General features: G+C 33.7%; 1 protein-coding gene across 2 annotated transcripts in view; it reads left to right on the forward strand.

Annotated features, from left to right (window-relative positions):
• The window catches only part of LOC150108980 (uncharacterized), a 180,162-nt gene that overhangs the window by 25,465 nt on the left and 134,721 nt on the right, over positions 1-19,976 (forward strand). Inside the window, exon 1 of one of the 2 annotated variants that reach the window (XM_090404710.1) lies at positions 4,070-4,511. The exons of the other annotated variant lie outside the window; for it this stretch is intronic. The gene's annotated coding sequence lies outside the window, so the exon portion shown is untranslated. Of the gene's footprint in view, positions 1-4,069; positions 4,512-19,976 lie in introns of those variants that run through there. 2 annotated transcript variants of the gene reach the window in all.

The raw sequence follows: 19,976 nt of genomic DNA on the forward strand, positions 1-19,976 counted from the left end.
TACCCATAAACGGATGTCAGTGGTTTCCGCCCGGCCGGAGCGGCGGGAGCGATATTGCACCACGTGCGTGGTTGCTTATTTACTTATACTTACACGTCCAGTCTCATTTTTGCCATCGACATACAAGTGAGAGTTAATGTTCTAAAATTCATCAACATACATATTATAATTCAATCGTTATTCATTCACGAACTAAACTTCTCTATGTTGAAGAATCGAGAAGGGCTGGTAGTAATACCAGTGATATTAATACCAGTAGTTTATTAATACCACTAGTAACACCAGTGATATTACTAGTGATAGTAATAATAGTAGTAATAGTAATATAATAATATATACTATATTATACATACAATAAACACTATGTGTATATAACTATAAAATAAATAATCTAAAAACTCACTTAAGCGTCTCCTTCGCTTGTCCTATTATAATTACGTAATAGTAAAATAGAGGGGGGGGTCGATGAAACATCAAGAAACTCTTGAAGGGGTACGGTCAAAGAAGTTTGGCGACCCCTGATATAGTTAAACTAACTTAGATTCGCTAAGAAGTCGTCTTGGATTCTTAATTGTTTATTTTGAACGAATATTCCTTATAATTCTAAGATATTACATGGTATGAGAAATATTTATACAGAATTTGGTGCTCATAGTAGTTCTTGCTTTAATAGCCGCTTTGATCAAACAGACAAACTCTAAAATGTACAATAAATTACTTGAAGAAGCTATTTACAGTGGGAAATCGTGTTTCCTATTGTGGCAATATCAAGCACTAGTTTATTTATGTAGAGGAGATAAGAAAGAATATCGTAGCCTTTTACAAATAGAGCAGACTATCAGAAAAAATATACGTGGTTCTTTTCCTTGTTAACAAATATGATTTATTGAAGTTTGAAGCCCACTTATCAGAGAGAAGAAAGTCATGCATTGAGAAATATTCACTACACGCTTGTATTTTGGCAACAAATACTGATAATAGATCACCAACCACTTCTCATATTATATTTCTGAATAGTTATCTTAGCCTTTGGGAATTGAATTATATCTTTTGCCCTTAGTTCGAAAGAGATCAAAGCGACGCATTCTTGTCGGTACGAAGAACAGCGCAAAGAATAGCGAATGTTTTTATCATATTGTAGTTTGTCTGGATATATCAATGGAACACAACACTTATAGAAGCGACCATGTCAGTTTGCCTATCATTATCAGGTTAGTCAGAAGTTTCTATGAAAGTAGGAATTTATTTTTCCCACTACGAAATAGTTTGTAAAACGGAAATCAATTGATGTTCGAAAATGACATTGTCGAATTTTTAATTCATACTAAATATGGGACTTGTTTAAAAATGATAAATTTCAACTATTGTGATTCGCTTTAGACAGCATAAACATCATAAGCGGACAAAATAATCCAAATAACTGTTAAAATAAAAAAAATAATAATAACTTTTCGTATAAGAAATATCCCTCTATTCTCTTTATTGTTTGGGTTGTCTCGTTCTAGCCATAGTTCTACCGTCTGGCAAATAACAACACGAGATAGACATGTCTGGCGCGTAACTTGCACAAGATCGTAAAACACAGCCATCCATTTCTGAAAGAGTTAGTGCGCAGGTAAAGAACAAACATCAGTAATTGGATATCAAAAATATCCCTTATGCAAAACGCTTTAAAACTATTTTGTTAAGCAGGTGTTTTGCTATAAGATTGTTAAAGTATTTAAATTTAAAAATATTTTATTTAAGCTATCTATTATATTAAATTATTCATTATATTAAGAACTATTAGTCTATAAGCGAGAGAATTAAACTGAAAAGTTTGTAGTTGTCTGGACATGCATCTTATAGTTACTCAGTCAATGATGATTTAATTCAATGCTCTAGATACTAAGAATCATTAATTTTTATGTATTATTCAAACAACGAAAATAATGGTATTAACAAATTAGTAACAGCTTATGGGATCAATGTGGTCACTAAATTAAATGTTTATACAATATATAAAGGTATGTGTTGGGTTTCTTTTAATGACATTTACGGATATAAATGAGTTCAAATATTGAGAAAAAAGTTAATTTTTCCTAGAATTAAAACGAATATTTTTAATTAGATTTCTTCGAGAAAACAAGCAACAGAAAATATCTTCCGATTGCAATCTTATTCATGTTTTGTTCATCGTAGCTTATGGATTTTGGTCGCCATTAACGAAATACGTGGGCGATGTTAGGGAATTGTATTACTATTACTCATAATTAGCTCCAGATCAATACAATTTTCTCTTTTCAACCTAACGGACTGGTACGATGAAGACATGTGGGTGTGCGTACGAAAGTCAATATTTGTCCAAAATGCACATGGCCTGATATGACAACTGCATGAAATATGTTTATTAATAATTGTTTGTTCACTTGTATTACGTATACTATTTTTATGCGACAATGTAAATGAAATAGTACTGAAGTGCATGTGTGTGTGTGTGTGTTCCGTTCATTAGATCTGTCAAAGCTATGTTTAGCTCATTAAGGCCATAAGACTGTGTAGAGGAAAAAAAGAGAACAAAAGAAAGAGAGAGAGAGAGAGAGAGAGACCAGAAATATGTCCCTATCACGAAATAGAAAAACAGAGTGGTGAATAGATTGAATAGATGCAGCTGAACAGCTATAATTTTCACCTGGTGAAATTAGTTGTCTCTATCTTACATTTAAATAACCTTAGGGGGGGGGGAGGATTAGAGTTAGACATTGAGACGTATTTTTTTATGATTCTCAAGAATCGATTCCATACTTGTTTATAATCTTAGACGTTTATCGATAGACAAGTAGCTGCACGTGCCACTTTTAAACTACTGTACATCATCTGTTAAGAATTTCACATCTGGTAGAATACGTTTAAAACAACTCCAGAAAGTTGCAGATACCAACATATGTAGACGTCAGTCATACTTCACTGTATATTCCAATTTGTTATAAAATAAGACAGTGAGGTATTTTACAAAGTCAATGTGAACCACCATTGCAGCATGCGTGATGTGTTTATTCTATGGTCAGTTTGTCTGTTGTACGTAATGAAAAAGCTGAGTTGAAGGATGAAAACCCAGTCATCATAAAAATCACACAAAATAATAAGGAGGGAAGAGGATATATCATAATGAAAACGATGAGCTACTTGTCTACATTGCATACTTTATAAAAACGGTAAAAAATAAGGTATGATATGTAACAATTTCTGTGGTTATCTCAATATGTTTTATTACTTACAGGGGAAAAAAGTGTTGTACATGCGTTTAGCGTGTTTTCATCAGCAATACTGACAAAAAACTACACCATTAAAACGGCCTTCACTTTTACCCTTTCTATTAAGTAATCATCCGTTTAATATGTTAGATGTTCTGTACTTTGTAAGATAAAAAAAAACATATATGCTAACCGCGTGTGTGTGTGTGTGTGTGTGTGTGTGGTCAACGTACATGGTTTAATTAAAAAAAAAAGGATAAATTTTTTAAACTTCGTTTATAATGAAATCTTAATTAGTCTATTTATGTACATCATAAATAAACATATGTTTGCCATCCCTTTTATTGAGTAATTAAAAAAAATCCCTATTTTAAACACAGTCATGCCTTTATCTTTAATTCCAGTTCGGTGAATCTATAAATAGTACATTTATCAGATAAAGCCGTACGTCACTAAAAGATTAAATGGTACAAACACACATAAAAGTTATGAAAAGGTTTAAAAAATGTACTTCAGCACAAATTAATTCTGTTTTATTAGAAATATCAAATATAGAAGAAATCTTTTTTGCTTTTTTTTTAATATACAGTTACGTAGCCACAGGTGTAGCCATACGTGCGCTGCACTTGCCCTCTCGTCTACCCTCCACTCTATCAATATGAACTCGCCCTTTGGCTTGCGATGTTCGTAGTATTGCTATTGATTGCGAGCACGACAGATACCTCAATAGTTGAGTCTTTCTACAGCGTCCGCACAGTTTCTGTCTTATCTGTGTTCTCAAAAGAAACGTTCCTTATTAGTGTCGGAGAGCTGGAAACGTGTAGGCACCTCTAATTACCACTACTTAGGGTTAACGCTACAGGTGATGACGTCATCGGACGTTTAGCTCCCATTGGCTGGACGGAGAACATGAATGAGCGAAGGTAAAATGCTGTCAGTCAGCGGAATCTATGAGACAAACGAGGATCACCTCATCACAGGGAGAACACATGTCGCGTTTTCCAGTTCCTCGTCTACTGATACCACCTGTAGCGGCAAGACACAGGTGCTTCGGCAAGACGGCCTAAAGAACGACGGAAACGCTATCGTATACTTGGCGGTGGTGAGTGTGTAAAAATTTTCTTCGTTCGCCATCACCTGCTAACCGCTGTTTGCCCAGCTAGACCGGTGTCTCCACTGTACCGTCCTTTCTGCGCGTCGTTTGTCACAAAATCCGGCCGCATCTCCTGGAGTGTTTCTATAACCTGGCTATCGTGTACATCCGGGGCTCTAAGACAGGTAAGATCATCCATTGTTTGCATGTGTAAAGGAAACACATTTAATAACATTTCGTTATCTTTTTTATTAGTAGAATGGACCTGTGTTTGAAATTATCCGCAACTGTTTTAATGCCAATTATTCAGTGATCATTTTAGAATTGAAAGATGACATGTCTTTTTTTTTTAATTAATTTAAGGTAATAGGGAAAAATGAGACGGCATGGAATGGTCAGTTCTTTAACTAACTCTTTCAGGAATCATTAGAGGCAACGGCGATTTTAATAAAGGGTAGCAGTGAAGGCATAAATTAAAAAATTTAATTTCTTAATGGCGAATGTAATCTTTAGAATAACCTGTTTTCTATTTGAGAATTCTGAATTCATAAGAGATGCTAATCGCTTGTGAATTCTAGTATTTGGCTTAACTGATGAGCAACCTTTGGATTAAAGTAAATTTTGTAATGTCTGAAATAATTTGGAATCCCACTGGATAATATCTCCTTTTCATAATTTGAATTTCGCTATAACATAACGCGTACATTATCCTAATTTATCTAGGGTTAAAGATGTAGATATATTAATTCTGTCAGCAATTATTTGCAGACCTGCTATCATTCTTTATCGATTGATCGCCTTCGTGTCTTCTCTTGTAGCTTTACTGAACCTTTAAAGGTAGTCAAATCATCGTATAATATTCACAGTCATTATACTTCCAATTACGAGCATTTGTGGGTAAAAGTTCTATTTCTTCCTTCTGTTAATCGCTTCAGAAGTAGAAAGATGAGAGGAGAGAAATAGATAGATAGATAGATAGATAGATAGAGAGAGAGAGAGAGAGAGAGAGAGAGAGAGAGAGAGAGAGAGAGAGAGAATGAACACACATCATTCAAGAAGATTCTAGGCCATTTAAACACACACAAGTTAATCAATCTGCTCTCTTGGATCAATGTTGCTAACTTTGATCAGTAATATGACCCACAAGCATGTCTATGAATTAACCAATCTACTATTTCATTGAATGTTTTTTATTATTTTGGATCAGAAGTAGGCCGATGCGTTAAAAGGCTAAAAAACTAAACCAGAGCATTTTGCTTCTCATTAAATTAATATTTTTCCATCCTTCAAAAACCATTGCTGTACCTATCGGAGAATTTCGGTCGATGCTGTTTAACAAAACAGCAATATCTCTTTCCTAATTCTCCACTGGAAGAAATTCAGTTACGTTAAATTAATCCAATTAGAGATTAAGTCAATTAATCTTTCGGATTTCAAAGTGTGCTAACTTGTTTACGTCACTATCAGTAAGAGTTTTTTTTTTTTTTTTTTTTGAAACCTTGCCGTCTCAATAAACATCAAAGGAAACGCACAGTGAAGCTCTTAAAATTGAATTTTGTTTGCGCTGCTCATGTTTTTTTGTGTGCTACGCCTATGTGACAAACGCACGACTGTAAACGTATTACGGCAAATGTGCCTATCGGAATGCCCAAATGTTTGCAAGAGAAATCCTAAATTTGACTCACTTCGTCGAGTGTAAATATATTTTCTCTCAAACTGTCTCCAAGTGCTAAGAGGGAAAAGATTCAGATGCTACAAAATATATTTTAAAATTATTTGGTTCTGTTTCTAATGCTGAGAAGCTAAAGCTTGTAGTCAACTGTTGACAATGCAGAGAATATAGCATTGAACTGTAATTTAATTTCGTATGCATAAAGCATTCGTCGATAATGAGATAATAATTCTTATTTTAATTATTATATTTATAATCAACAGTGGTTACTGAATTACAGAACCTGCATATTTATGTGAACAATACACAACTTTTTTTTTGTCCTGGAAATTTCTGCATAAATAATGTAATATTTCACGTGCAGTACTTCATATTGTTCCAAAATGCATTGTTATGATTTAATTAGCTTTCAGCCTGATTCGTTTTTTTGATCAATGAATCTCCTCAGTGTTCATCATCAATGGACAACATTCCACTTTTCAAACATGCAGGTTCTTTTGAATTGGAAAAATTAAAAACATATGATTGATTTTTTTAATATCATTGTTTCTTCTGTTCTGCTCATTGTTTCTTCATAAAAAGTTAATATCGTGAATATTTGTACTACACCTGACATCTAGCTGAAGAATTTTGTACTAACTTCAGATAGTCCAAAACTTTTTGACCATTCTTATCTTAAAGAAGGGAACTGCAGAGTTCATGGGAACCTTCAAATTCATGTTACGTTCAAAGGTTGACATTACTTAAACACCATACATTTACTGTCTATTTTATTAATATATGGTTATGTTAATTTTAATCTATAATTCTCAGAAGCGAAAGTGTAATCAAGGAAATATCTAAATCCGAATATATGCTCTAAACAAAAGCTGTATACATTCTGTATCTAGAGAGTCCATGCTTTTTATATCCTCCTCTTCTGCATCCTGTTTATTTATTATTGATCCTAGGTAATTAAAGTTCTCCACTGTTTCTGAAATTTGACCATCATTACTATATCTTCTTTTTTTGTTTATTATTTATTTTCATTATTTTTGTTTTCATTTTATTTATTCTTAATTCAACAGTCAAGGCTTTATCATTGAGTTTTATTGTTGTTGTTGTGCATGTGCTAGTAAACATATATCATCTGCAAAATCCAGGTCATGTAGGTGTTTTATTAAATTCCACTGTATTTGTTTTGTGTTTTTCATGGTATTTCCCATGACTCAATCTACGACAATAAGAAATATTGTTGGGGAGAGAATGCAGCCTTGTTCAACACCTGTTTTAATAGCAAACTTTTCTGAAAGTTCTCCATTGTGTATGATTTGTATTTTATATTTTTCATACATTTTTAACTGTGCTGATAATTTTACATGGTTATACCATAATATGACATCAATTTCCACATCATTGCTTCTCTGTCAATGCTGTCAAAAGCTTTTTCGAAATCAATAAAGTTGTTATAAAGAGTTGACTGCCATTTTATTGACTGTTTCTATTATTATTATTATTATTATTATTATTATTAGTGTTGTTATTTGATCTATAACTGACCTGTTGGCTCTAAATCCTGTTTGTGTTTCTCTTAGCTTTTGGTCTATTTCTTTTTTATTCTTTCTAATATTATTCTTGTTAGTATCTACTTCTTGTGTTTAATAATGATATTTCTCTCCAATTATTGCAATAAGTTAAATCTCCTTTTTTTGGTATTTTGATTAGTAACCCAGTATTCCATTCATATGACCATTTTCTTCCTGCATCCATATTTGGTTACGAATTCTGTGATCCTGGTTTCCATAGCAAAACACTTTTTTACGAGGATGGGTTCTAGCCCTTCGCTCAACCTTCACCTATTTACCCAGGCTTGGGACCAGTGTCATGTGGCATAACCACATCATGGCTGGCTTACATATATATAGTCTTACATAAGGAGAAATTGTTGACTTTTTATACAATATTTATTATCATTAACACATTGCGAGTTCACAAATATCTTACGAAGCATTTTTGAATAACTATAGCGGCAATTCAATTGATTTAAATTATACAGCTTTTAATACATAAACATGAGGTACATTTTAAGAAATTATACGAAATGACATCAAATTATGTAGCGCTTTTAGAAATCAACGGAGAATGCATCATTGTTATGATAATCAGTTACGTCATTGGGCACCATTAATATCCTACTCTACAACAATAAACTCGAGATATATGCCATCAAACAATAACGCGAGTTTCTCAACAATATACGTTGTCATTAAACTGGCAGTACGTCATAATGTCCGAAGTCTAATAATTCACAACCAATTTGTTGACTGTTATACTCGTAGTAGGATAATCCCCCCACCCCCATTCCTGAGAGTGCAATGAATTATTGGATGGGAAGGTATTTGTACTTGGTCTGAGATGGGGCGTGAAATTTATAAAATCATTTAGGAATGTAAAAACAGAAGGTATAAAAGTGTCAGAATCTCTGCTATAGTACATTAATAACGTGTATGGACTAAATGTTAGATATTCCATAATCCTTAGACCAAGCATGGAATTCTTTCAAACTATTTCGGCCTTCTAAAAAAGCAGGATGTGTTCAATCATCTAAAGCCAATTACAAGCGCCCTCTTGTCATAGTGGATAGTGAACTTACAGCTTGTTAACAAGGCAGACATTATGCAGAGTCGACTTGTGTGTTTCATAATTAAAAAAAAAAAAAAAGAAATATGTTTTGACTTTTCAAAAGTTCAATTTTATTTTCTTCACCATCTTCATTGATAAGTTATTTAGTGGTTTTACAATTAAGTTTATTATTGTTGAACTAATCTTTCTTCATTATCTTAGTGTAAATATTAGTTTAATTTTAATACTATATTGTTGTTCACTTATAAATCATATATTGTTAAATCACACGGACTTTCAACAATAGCCTAATCACGTGGTTTAGACTGGAGGAATTTTCTTTATGTTTTCAAGTAAAAATAGAAAGCACATATTTGTAATTTTTTGCTTTATTTCTCAGAATGATCAGTATATCACTGTGTTACGAGTTGCCTCCGTATTACGTTAAGAAAAAAAAATATTTTCAGAAAAAAAAAGGGGAGGGGGAGTATCTCTCTTTGTTAAGGGGTTATTCATGGTAATATCCATTCCTCCGAATTTACATAATAATTGATTCTTAGTTTGCGTTTACCGAGAAATAAAGGAGTCGACAATAGTTTATTGATATGTGGATGGTTTACTAACTCTGAGTATTTACTTAATTAATTGGGAAATTGTTGTAATCATAGTAATCATCACATTACGTTCCAGGGTCAAAAGTGAATTAATACAAATCAATCGATCTTCGGATGATCTTCTTTATATAACATAGTGACAATACGGAAATATGCAGTGAACTGAGGAAGTGTAAAGATATTGGTAACTGTGAAAAAACATTTCCTATCAACCCAGGGGATTCTGGGAGAGCGTGCACCCCCATTATTGCTTGTCGTCAGTTTTATCTCTGTTTCACTGTATTCGTTCTCATGCATTTCTTAAGAAGATCCCGGAATATTTAAGCGGCAGTTAGGTATTGAACAACGGTATCACAAGCAACAACAACAACGGGGTTAAAATGGATTACACGCCTCTGGTTTTTCTAGATGATTTTTTATTCATGTGTTAAAACGCCTTTCTGTAAAAAATCTAAAATGGAAAAACAATATTTTTCCACTCCCGCTGAAGGTTCTCAAAGTGTTACTACTTGAAAAAAGTTCAAAAAAGTTCAATTTGAAAGGATTAAACCATTATTCCGACCTTAGCTCTCACCTGGTAATAATGTATTATAGGTTACTAACGGTATGAGAATGGCAGTCCCATAAAAAAAAAAAAAAAAAAAAAAAAAATATATATATATATATATATATATATATATATATATATATATATATATATATATATATAAGAATTTCATTGGGCAGAATTAGCCTGTAATTCGTGTTTGTATTTGCTATGTTTTCCCTATAAAATTAATGGACAACTAGATGGATTAAGATAAATTCTTAGCGAAATCCCATTAATAATGATTGATAAAATATATGCTAATAATATGTAGCTAGAACTTTGAAGACGTTAATGTCATTTTTAATAATAATAACTAATAATATTAATTAAGAAAAAAGACTACAGAGCTATTATAAATGTCAAGATGACCCCAATCTATACCATTGATGACTGAGAATTTAGGAAGATGACTGACGTGTTTCGGTTCTTGTTTCAGTAGTGTTAGCCAATATTTCTCATTGAGTAATATGTAGGATGGATTTCCTCAGGATTTTCTCTCAAAAAATTTAAAACCGGTTTAGCATATATATATTTTCTAAAGTAATTGCCAGAGTTAATTCCGTTTCCATTCTTGGTCGAGTTATTCCTGGTGGACAGTTAAAATAATAATAATAAGAAGAAGATGAACAGTTTGATGATGATTTCTTTAACACATACTACATTTGATAAAGACCGTTTGTAACAGATAATATGTACATGACAGTCCAACAAGAGATTTAAGAAAAGGAATAGAAGAAAGTCAAAGAATAGAAAAATAATTTTAAGAATATATAATGAAGAAACAGAAAAGAAAAAGGTTGCAGGGTGTTTTTAGAGAGGATAATTTATTATGAGAGCCTCCGTAGCTCAGTCTGTATAGACGAAGCCCTTCGATTGGAAACACCTGGGTTCAATTCCCGTCAGTGAGGAACCTTTATTTGGTCTCTTTCGACTAAAGGTGAGTTAGCCGGTCTCATACGGAGGTAGGGTTTTTTCACTCGCAAACTCGTATTTTTTGTCTCCCCCCCCCCCCCAAGAACAGGCAAACCGGCCCTGTGAACACACGCATCTACAGACATAGGACACACCAGGAGGCATAGGGCTAAGCACCTTATTGTCAGGACGGGTATGGTTTGGAAGGGCTAAGGACAGCTCCGTAACAGGCCACTAGGTCTAATACGTAAAAAAAAGGAAGAAGAAGAAGAAGAAAATAATCTGTTATGCTGATTTCTCCATTCAAGTTAGAATTGAGTATTATTGTGGAGAGAGGGGCCCCCTACAGTATTCTAAGATTTTCCGGATATGGGATTTGTAAAGTGTTTGGGATATGCAGGCGAAAAACAGTGTTTTCAACGAAGAGAAAACCAAGCTTTTAGCGATTGAGCACAGGGGGAAGTTATTGATGTAGTGTGGTGTGTTTGTTCCAGGATAAGCTAGATATAAACGTCAATCCAAAAAGAGGAAAACCCAAGATCTTGACTAGTGATTGGTAATTATCAAACATTGTGAAACATTAGCTGCCTATTTACAGAAGTCTGCTGTTGATTAAAAGATATGCAAGTATAATAGTTTTAATATGCAATATAGAATGGGTGTTAATACTGACGCAGTTGAAGGGTGTGGTATCTTTCAAATTGGCTCGTGTGCATCTTAGGATCTGTATTATTGATCTTTATCTTATGTTTTATTCTAAAGAAGGCTCAGAGAGGATGTGCGATGACTTATTAGTGGTGCGGTCAGAAGTGTTTTCCTCTGTCATCCATACACCAATTGAGGAGAAGGCCAATAGCAAGAAGCTTGAGCCTTATATTAGGATGATGTTGCCATGGTTTATCTTCATGTAAGAGAGAGATATAGGAGCATGGGGTGGGAGAATGACAAAACTGCTGTCAGTAGCCTCAGTGACCACAAGGTTAGCGTCAGTTTGAGCAGAGGCAAGTTTTTAGACTTGAATTTTCGTCGGAGGTTATGTTAAACCTAAGCATTATTTAATTAAGCATATCAATAAGCATTATTACATCAGGTAATAACATCTCGATTGGTATAATGCATTGCCAAAGGACATGAAACTGAAATGATTGAAAACAAGGTTGATTTGTGGAACAGGAAACGTGAACAAACATTCTGCGGGATCATTAAGAAAACACACAGCTCGTTTTCTCCAACTTGATGAAGTTAGAGAATGAAAGCCGGGTGAATGAAGATGAACTGTGAGATCACCTTCTTTGGAGACTTAAGAAAATGAATATGATCTCACGGTCTGTGTAATTAGACTGTATGGAGTCAGTCTTCAGAGGTAAACAATCAAAGAGATCAGCGTGGTGATAGGACTTAGGACGCAAAGGTATCAAATGGAAGCAACAGATTGGCGTGAGGAACTAGAACAGATAATACGGAGGGAATTCGAACTTTAGTAGTCTCTGCTTAATTTGATCTGTTATTCTTACTAAAATGCAACATGTTATTTGCAGTTTTGTAAGAATAATACACCATATTCTGATGAATGTAACTGTGCACATCCTTATTGTTTATGTTGCCCCCCCCCGTCTCTTGATAAAGTGGATATGAAACGAATAGTTTCATATCCACTTTATCAAGAGACGGGGGGGGGACTTTGCTCGTATTTCGTGGATTGAAGGGGGGGGGGGTTGAGTATTTCTATATTTGTTATATTTTGATTTTTTTAAAATATTTTCTTCTTCATTTTAGTTTGTAAACTACCAACCATGAAATATTGTTTCATGGGTGATAGTTTTAGAAACTTAAAGAACAGGAAATGCAGTGAGGAAAGAGATTTGCGGACATGAAGAGAGTGCGATCAAACTCCGCTTCGCACCTCTGCTCAGAAGCGCCTCTTGCAACTACTACTACACTCGGACTATCCTCAGGTACGATCTAACAGAATAATGGACAGGAGGATTATTCGCTAGCTAGTCGAAAGTCTCCGGACTCGTTACCATCAAGTTCGGTCCCCATACTCTCTAGAAATCAGCCTGAAGAACCACTTTACTGCTGCCACCCCCCCCCCCCAATGGAGGACGTGCTGGTTTCCTAAATAATTATGATATGTTTGATCATACTCGTGATGGATGTTTACTTTTCTTGCGAAATATCCTTCATGAAATTTGTTACCCATACTACATGTGGATATAGAAAGAAAGAGAGAGAGAGAGATGCAGAAACCTGAGATCTTCCTCTTCGAATGGGGAAGTGTTTCATAGTTAATTATAAAGTGTGGATTATACTCATGAAGACAGTAGTCTGAAGGCGAAACATGCAAATATCAACTTGAGATCTCAAGTAAGCAGCATGGTGTTTTACCGGAAGATTTAAATCGCCTGGTATATAGTACGCCCACACTTTGTAGAGCTTCGCTTGGATTTCTGCCAAGGACAGTCGATTCATGCTGAAGGGGAGAAAGAAATGAAGCATATACGAATTGGTTGCCAACATGCGAAATCACGTGCTGTCTTGTCTGTCGCTGTACTAGTTTAAAAACTACAATGTTTGTAAAAGAAAAGCTAAATTTTCCGACCTGTAATAATAAACAAACTCATCCCAGAAGACGGATCGATTACCCTATTATCGGAATGGATTCTCCTTTTTGTAACATGCGCAAAAGTGTTAAGGGTCTCATATCTGTGGGGGATACTATACCTACTTAATGTTGCCTTCAACTAAAGTAGGTATTGTAAGACGACAATACTTGCCCTCCATAATCCCGTTCGTCAGAACAGGACATAATAAAAAATAAAATTAAAAAAAAAGTAGGCTTGATTTGGCTGAGAAATTCGTGATACCATGTACCATCAGCCCAATAATAACAATGATCTAAAGACCAAATATGGTACTTTTTACCACTTAAAAGTATAAAGTGGTTTTCTAGAGTAAAGAGTCCCAAAACGGATTTCTTGCTCTAGAAAATTCATATATTCTGATGTTTTGAAAAATGAAAATAAAATATATGAACTCCATCTCATATTTCTGAGCACTTCATTAGCCAGTAATGGTGAAGCTCTTGGCTTAAACTAGTTCAAATCTCATGTAGGCCGCGAAGGAAGAAGATAGCAGAATTTTATCATCTCGCAAACAGACAAACCGGTCAGAAGAACACACGCAGTTTACATATTTCCATCAAAGAATGGAAATATTTTATCCTATAGGGAAATAAATAACTCCCTAAAAAATACAAGTAGTCATCCTACCCTAATGAAAATGCAAAGTTAGCCCAGAGTCCTTACACAAACTTTTAGCACCTTTGGCAAGAGTTGGATGAAGTCTCTTACCAAATGGACTTCGACTGAAATAGAAAGTTTACCAGAGAAAGCAGCGTGTAATCATGGCCAAAAGTGGGTCAGCAATAAACTCAGATCTCCTTATACTTTTTGCAGCCTAGTGTACATGACTTATATAATTAACAGCATTAATTATAAAAGAATTAAAAATCTTCGTCTTTTTATTATTTTTTAATTTTAGTTTTGCATTTTAGAGGGTTGGCGTGAATGACGTTATTATGACTGCGCTATGTATCGCTGACGGGAAAATCCTTTTGGTAAATATTAATCTGCTCGATGCAGTCCAATTATCAGAAATATATAGCACTGTCTACTGTATTTGCCACAATAATCCAATCCTTGAGCACCTCTTTGAGCCATTTCGCATATAACTGCAGTGTCGCAAAGCCTCGTAACAAAGCTTCTCATAGCCGCAATAGTACTCTTCCCTATTTGTATCTTGTCAGCCATTGTTCACATTATCCTGTTATCATTACGCTATCTGTTACGTCATCAGTGTGCAGATATATGAAAGCAAGTGGAACGTGTTTCATTACGTACATTATTGAAGGTTTATGCGAAACAATAAACCAAAGCCTCGCGGAGTTTAGACACGAGGAGTGTCATATTCACATACAGGAATTCGTTATTATGTTGATTCTTTCACTAGCTTTAAAACAGCAAGGATGGAGAAAAAGACGACGAAATAATGTAGAATTCGTCAATATTCAGGTTTTTTTTCTAGCACAAAGTGATGCTGAAATCAGGTGCGGAAGATAATTCATAAGATCTCGTTTCCGTTGAATTTTGAAGGTGTTAAGAATGGTTCTGTTGACAGCTGCTGAGGAAGAAATTCCGAATAACTCTTCGTGTAAAAAAAGTAGTATGCGGCAGTATCTTACAATTTAACCAAATTTTTTCTTGATTTCTGATTCAACTAGCATTGTAGCTGGACCAAACATGCTATCCATAAATCCCTTAATATTAATTTCCAATTTTTAAAAACACAATTTTCAAATTAATAAAAATAAAATGTGATTTATCTGACAATATTTGATAAAATATGCACCTTTACTTTAAAACACAAATATTTCTGAAGTTTTGGCGTTAAAAAATGGAAAAACTTCATAAATTAAATCCATGGCTTATTGAAATACACGGTTTATGTTATCTGTTCTATTTGCACGTTTCAACTCTTTTTTGTTAAACAAATTCAAGTTTAAATATGCTATGGCTGAACTACATAGTTAACTATCCGAAGAGTATATTCAAATATAATATCGTTTCCGTGACCATTGATTTAAAACACCACGCAGTATCAGTTTAATGTGCGTTATCAAATAGCAAGCTTCCCTGGATAAGAAAAAAAGTAAAAAAAAAAAAAAATCTTGCTGTCAAGAGCGGATCGTTTGCTGTTCAACTACATTCCATTGTTGATATAGTAATTAATTGTTGATATGGTAACACTTCTAACAATGGAGCACTGAAAACTATTGTTCAACTTTGTCAATGAAAAATCACTATGAATTAGGTAAACATTTCATTTTATATAATATTTTGTCTTTAACGCGTTTGTGAACTGTAGTCTGAGAAGTTATTTGTAACACGAGGAAAGTGCGTAATATCAAGGAAGACCTTTGAACTGAATATCAACAGGTAAAGGATTTCTTCAGTTGTTCACGTGTATGTAATACTCTGAACAACTCTTCTATGCATAAATTCAGCTAAAATGGAAAATTCTTTTCAAAGTCAATGTAAAAAAGAGTAGACTTTAAAAAATATGAAGAAAAAAGTAAAAGCTGTGTAATATATGATTTTAACTGTGTATGATTACCCCAAAGACAATTGCTTTTGTTAAATGTATGTTTTAATTGAGTGTGTTCTTCGGTTGGTTTGGATATTGTAACGAGTGCTTCCAGAAGAAAAATACTTTGAAACAGGGAATCAAATAAGGTAGACTTGCTACTGGGTTTCGGAAGTGACTTATAAATAAATCCAAATCATTTTAAGAGAAAACAAAGAACTCTTTTGACGTAAATTTTCTACCAATTTAGGAAGATGAAAGGATATATTTACATGATTAGCATGTCGAATTTTTTAAATATCCAAAATCTAATCAGACATAAAATAATACACTTATCCGATTATATTTTGTATCCCTGAACTGGAATCAGGACATCGTGAAAAATAGTTTCCTAGTCTGTATTCTAGTTAAAGATTTATCGATTCCGAATTTTATGTAAACTCCATAGAGAAAAAAAAAGTCCGATCTTATTGTAAATGAAAGTGGAAACGAATAAAATCAATATATGATACAACAACTCTCAGAAAAAAATAAATAAAGAAAGGAGAAAGAAAAAGGAAAAGTTGTCTAAAAAGAGAATTGATTCACTGTGTTCGTCTCGGAGAGACGAAGTAGACTGCAGTCTTAAGAGTACACTTTAAAAAAGATATTGCCCCCCCCCCCCCCTCTCTCTCTCTTCGTTTGTTTGTGTGTATGTTTGAGTTATGCAGTTTATCCAATAGTGAATATAAATTGGGGAAAAAAAAGAAAGAAATATCTTCACTCACTAGATTTACATGTGGTTTTTTTTTTTTTTTATTGTCTTTAAATATTTAGCGGGATCTTGAATTTTTCTACCTTTCGCCGCAGGACGTGGCAGTCGTTTGTGGCATGTAAACAACGAGGACATCTTAATAATTCATGAAGAGCGATGCATGTTCGGTAACTAATATCTTTTTGCGGAAAGAGTGCAGTTTTATTTATAGGGCAAAGAAGGGGTGGACGCTTACTTATATAATCGTTTTCAGCTAGTTGACTTTCTGTCTGAAGACAAGACAAAATGTCTCCGGTGAGATGCTGTAAATGTTAATGATAACTCTCATCTTAAGTTTATTAAAGATACGCTTTTTAGGAATTTATCGCCAGTTTGAGAAAGATATCGTCAATTTGGTTCCGTGTATCGATTTGCTGATAATTCATAAAAAGAAATTGATATTTTAAAAATTATTAAACTGTTTCTGGAGAAATGAATATAGTCTGTGCGGTTTCGTTTAAAGTAAGATAATATAATATAGCTTAAGATAGTTTGGTGGGGGGGGGCTGAAAAAGAGTGGAGCTGTCATTAGGTTTTAAGCAGTTTGAATATAGTGGTGGATTTAGAGTAGCGAAGTAGTGAATTCTGTCTTCAAGTACACGAGAAATCGTCATAAGGACTTTTAACAGAAAATGAATTAGCCACGGCCACAGCAGCTAATAACATATAATTTACTGACTCCTTAGCCTTTACTATACGAACAGTAATTCAACAATCATCTTGCCACAGTTCAGTGGACATAAAAAAGAATTGCCTCTGGATTATAGTACTGTTTAATCCATTTTCAACTGATGCAATAATTAAATAAAGGTGAAATCGTGATGATGATGATACATCATCATCATCATCACCCTTGCATGAAAATAATCACGTAAGTTTGCCGTTAAGATGTCAAGAATCTTTATTATCTTGCAGCCGAAGGTGAGTTAGCCGATCTTATTTAGATCTCGCTTCTTAGCCCTAACTTTTGTCATATCCGAATAAGTATTAAACACGAAAATATACTTTAGTATTTTCGCGTTTCGTATAAAAGTACGTTTGCTTTCGCCATTACAAATTATCAGTGACCTTTGATTGATCTACAAAGTGTGTTCAGAAATATTCGAATTATTTGGCAATAAGAGACTTACTGTAGTCGATTGAGTAGACCTACATAGTTATTTCTCGGGTTTGCCTAATCGAAATATGCGTACAAATTTATCTGATAGGTCTCATTAATCTTAAGAATTTAATCCATTACATCGATATACTTTCTATGGTTTTCCATTTTTTTTGTTGCTTTGATATTAAAATTTCGTAATTATTTTAATTTCACCAGTCAGTGCCTTCTTTTGTTATTCTCTGTTGTTGGATGTAGTGTCGGCACCGCTAGCTTGATTATTGGCGATAAGCAGAAACAAAGCATTTGATTGCCTTCCTTCTTCGTGTCGAAGCTCCATTCCAAGTACAAAAACTAATGTAACTAAAGGGTTTACGTTACTGACAGCTATAGTCATTAACCAATGATAAATACGTCTTTTTAAGCCAACAAGGAATCAATGTACAATGCAGCATCATTCTAACCGCAAGTGCCCATGAAACTTAAGAAAAATAAACAATTTCTTTCGAATTCTCCTTTTTTTTTACCCTTCGGATTTTTTTTTCTTTATTTTTTATTTGCATTTTTTTTCCTTTTTTTTTTTTTTACCTTTCATGGATGTTCAATTCCTTTACACCACCGAAGTCTTTCTTATCACACTATTTCTTTGTCTTATTGCTGATGGAATGTATTACATTTTTTTTTTATAATTTCTTTTCTGCCTCGCGCATTTTAAAGCGGCGGCGACTCTGGATTTTTTTTTTGTGTGTGTGTGTGTGTGTGTGTGTGTGTGTGTGTGTGTGTGTGTGTGTGTGTGTGTGTGTGTGTGTGTGTGTGTGTGTGTGTGTGTGTGTGTGTGTGTGTGTGTGTGTGTGTGTGTGTGTCGTAAGATCGCCAAGAAGGTAGCAGCGACTCGCTTCTTTTCTTATTTCTCTTCGTATAACGATCGACTTAAGATGGGATGTGCATAGTGATGTCAATTTACCGAAGTCGTTTCAATTCTTTCTTTACCTCCGGAAAGCCGTCAGGGAAAATTAGATTTCTTTCAGAAATGAATGATTGTGCAGTCTAGAATAAGGACTCTTTTACTTTCAAAAGCATACTGACCTAAAATAAAAAATGCAGGAGAAAAAAAAAGAATAAAAATGTGTAGAGATTTTCGAACATATTCATTTTCCGCTCTGCACACTGGATAATGATAAAAACTGGTTATTTTATTAATAGAATAACACTTTAATCCCTTTTTTTTTTCAACAATTAAAATGTCTTTCAATTGTTATTGAAAAAAACAATAAAGTAATTCTTTTCTAATTGTTAGTGTTAACGATAATTGGCTATTATCCACTTTCTGCAAACAATTAACACCCTTAATGCGTCATTGCTTGAGCAACAATTAAAATTGTTATTAGAAATAATGACGCTCGTAACAATTCCACTATTTACCGCAACAATTTAATGCACATTGATACCTGCGAAATCTCTTTGGCTGCATGTAAAGAAGTTGCTAGCAGCAACTTGATTGTTAACTGCCTACAGAACACTAACTGACAGTAGCAGAAGTAGTTTTGAAATTTTTATCTTTAGCAATTAATCCAAACATAAGCTAAATTGTTATTTAAACTATTTCTGAAGTGTTAAAATAAAGAGGCTAGAAACTATAACAGAAATTATTATTCGTCTAGGGAAAATATTTTAAATATTTTTTGGGATTTATTTTTAATTCAAATTTATCCTATTTAACACAATTTATTGGTATAATTTAAATGCTGTTATCAGCTCATCGTGATTAAATCAATGGACCTGCTGCATTATCCAGAGATGATGACTAAGTAACCAGACAATTCCTTATGACTATTATTTGGTACAATTAGATCCTTAATTTTTGTCATATTTTTACTTTTCTCGTTTAAAAAATTAATATCTATAAGCAAATAGAGTAATAATTAATACATAATTGTATCAGTAAGATACGATGGTCGCGAATTCTTGAACACGCCTAGACAACTAATTATACTGTTATAATTTTCTAAATGAATTAACACGTGCCGCTCAACAAGTACCCCATAAACTTTAAATATTCGAAATTATAAATTTTAAATTATATTTATATTTCTTTCAAATGCTTACATCGACGTGAGTTTTTGGTATCTACAACATGTGTTTTAATCTGAACACCGCAAAAGATTTGTTTTTACATTTCAAAAACTTGTCTTCATTGTGGTACTTCAGTGGTTGGCTATCATAGC

This window comes from Typopeltis vanoorti, chromosome 2 (genome assembly GCF_054136105.1).
Source record: "Typopeltis vanoorti isolate ZY-2024b chromosome 2, IOZ_Tvanoo_1.0, whole genome shotgun sequence".
NCBI classification, from domain to species: domain Eukaryota; kingdom Metazoa; phylum Arthropoda; class Arachnida; order Uropygi; family Thelyphonidae; genus Typopeltis; species Typopeltis vanoorti.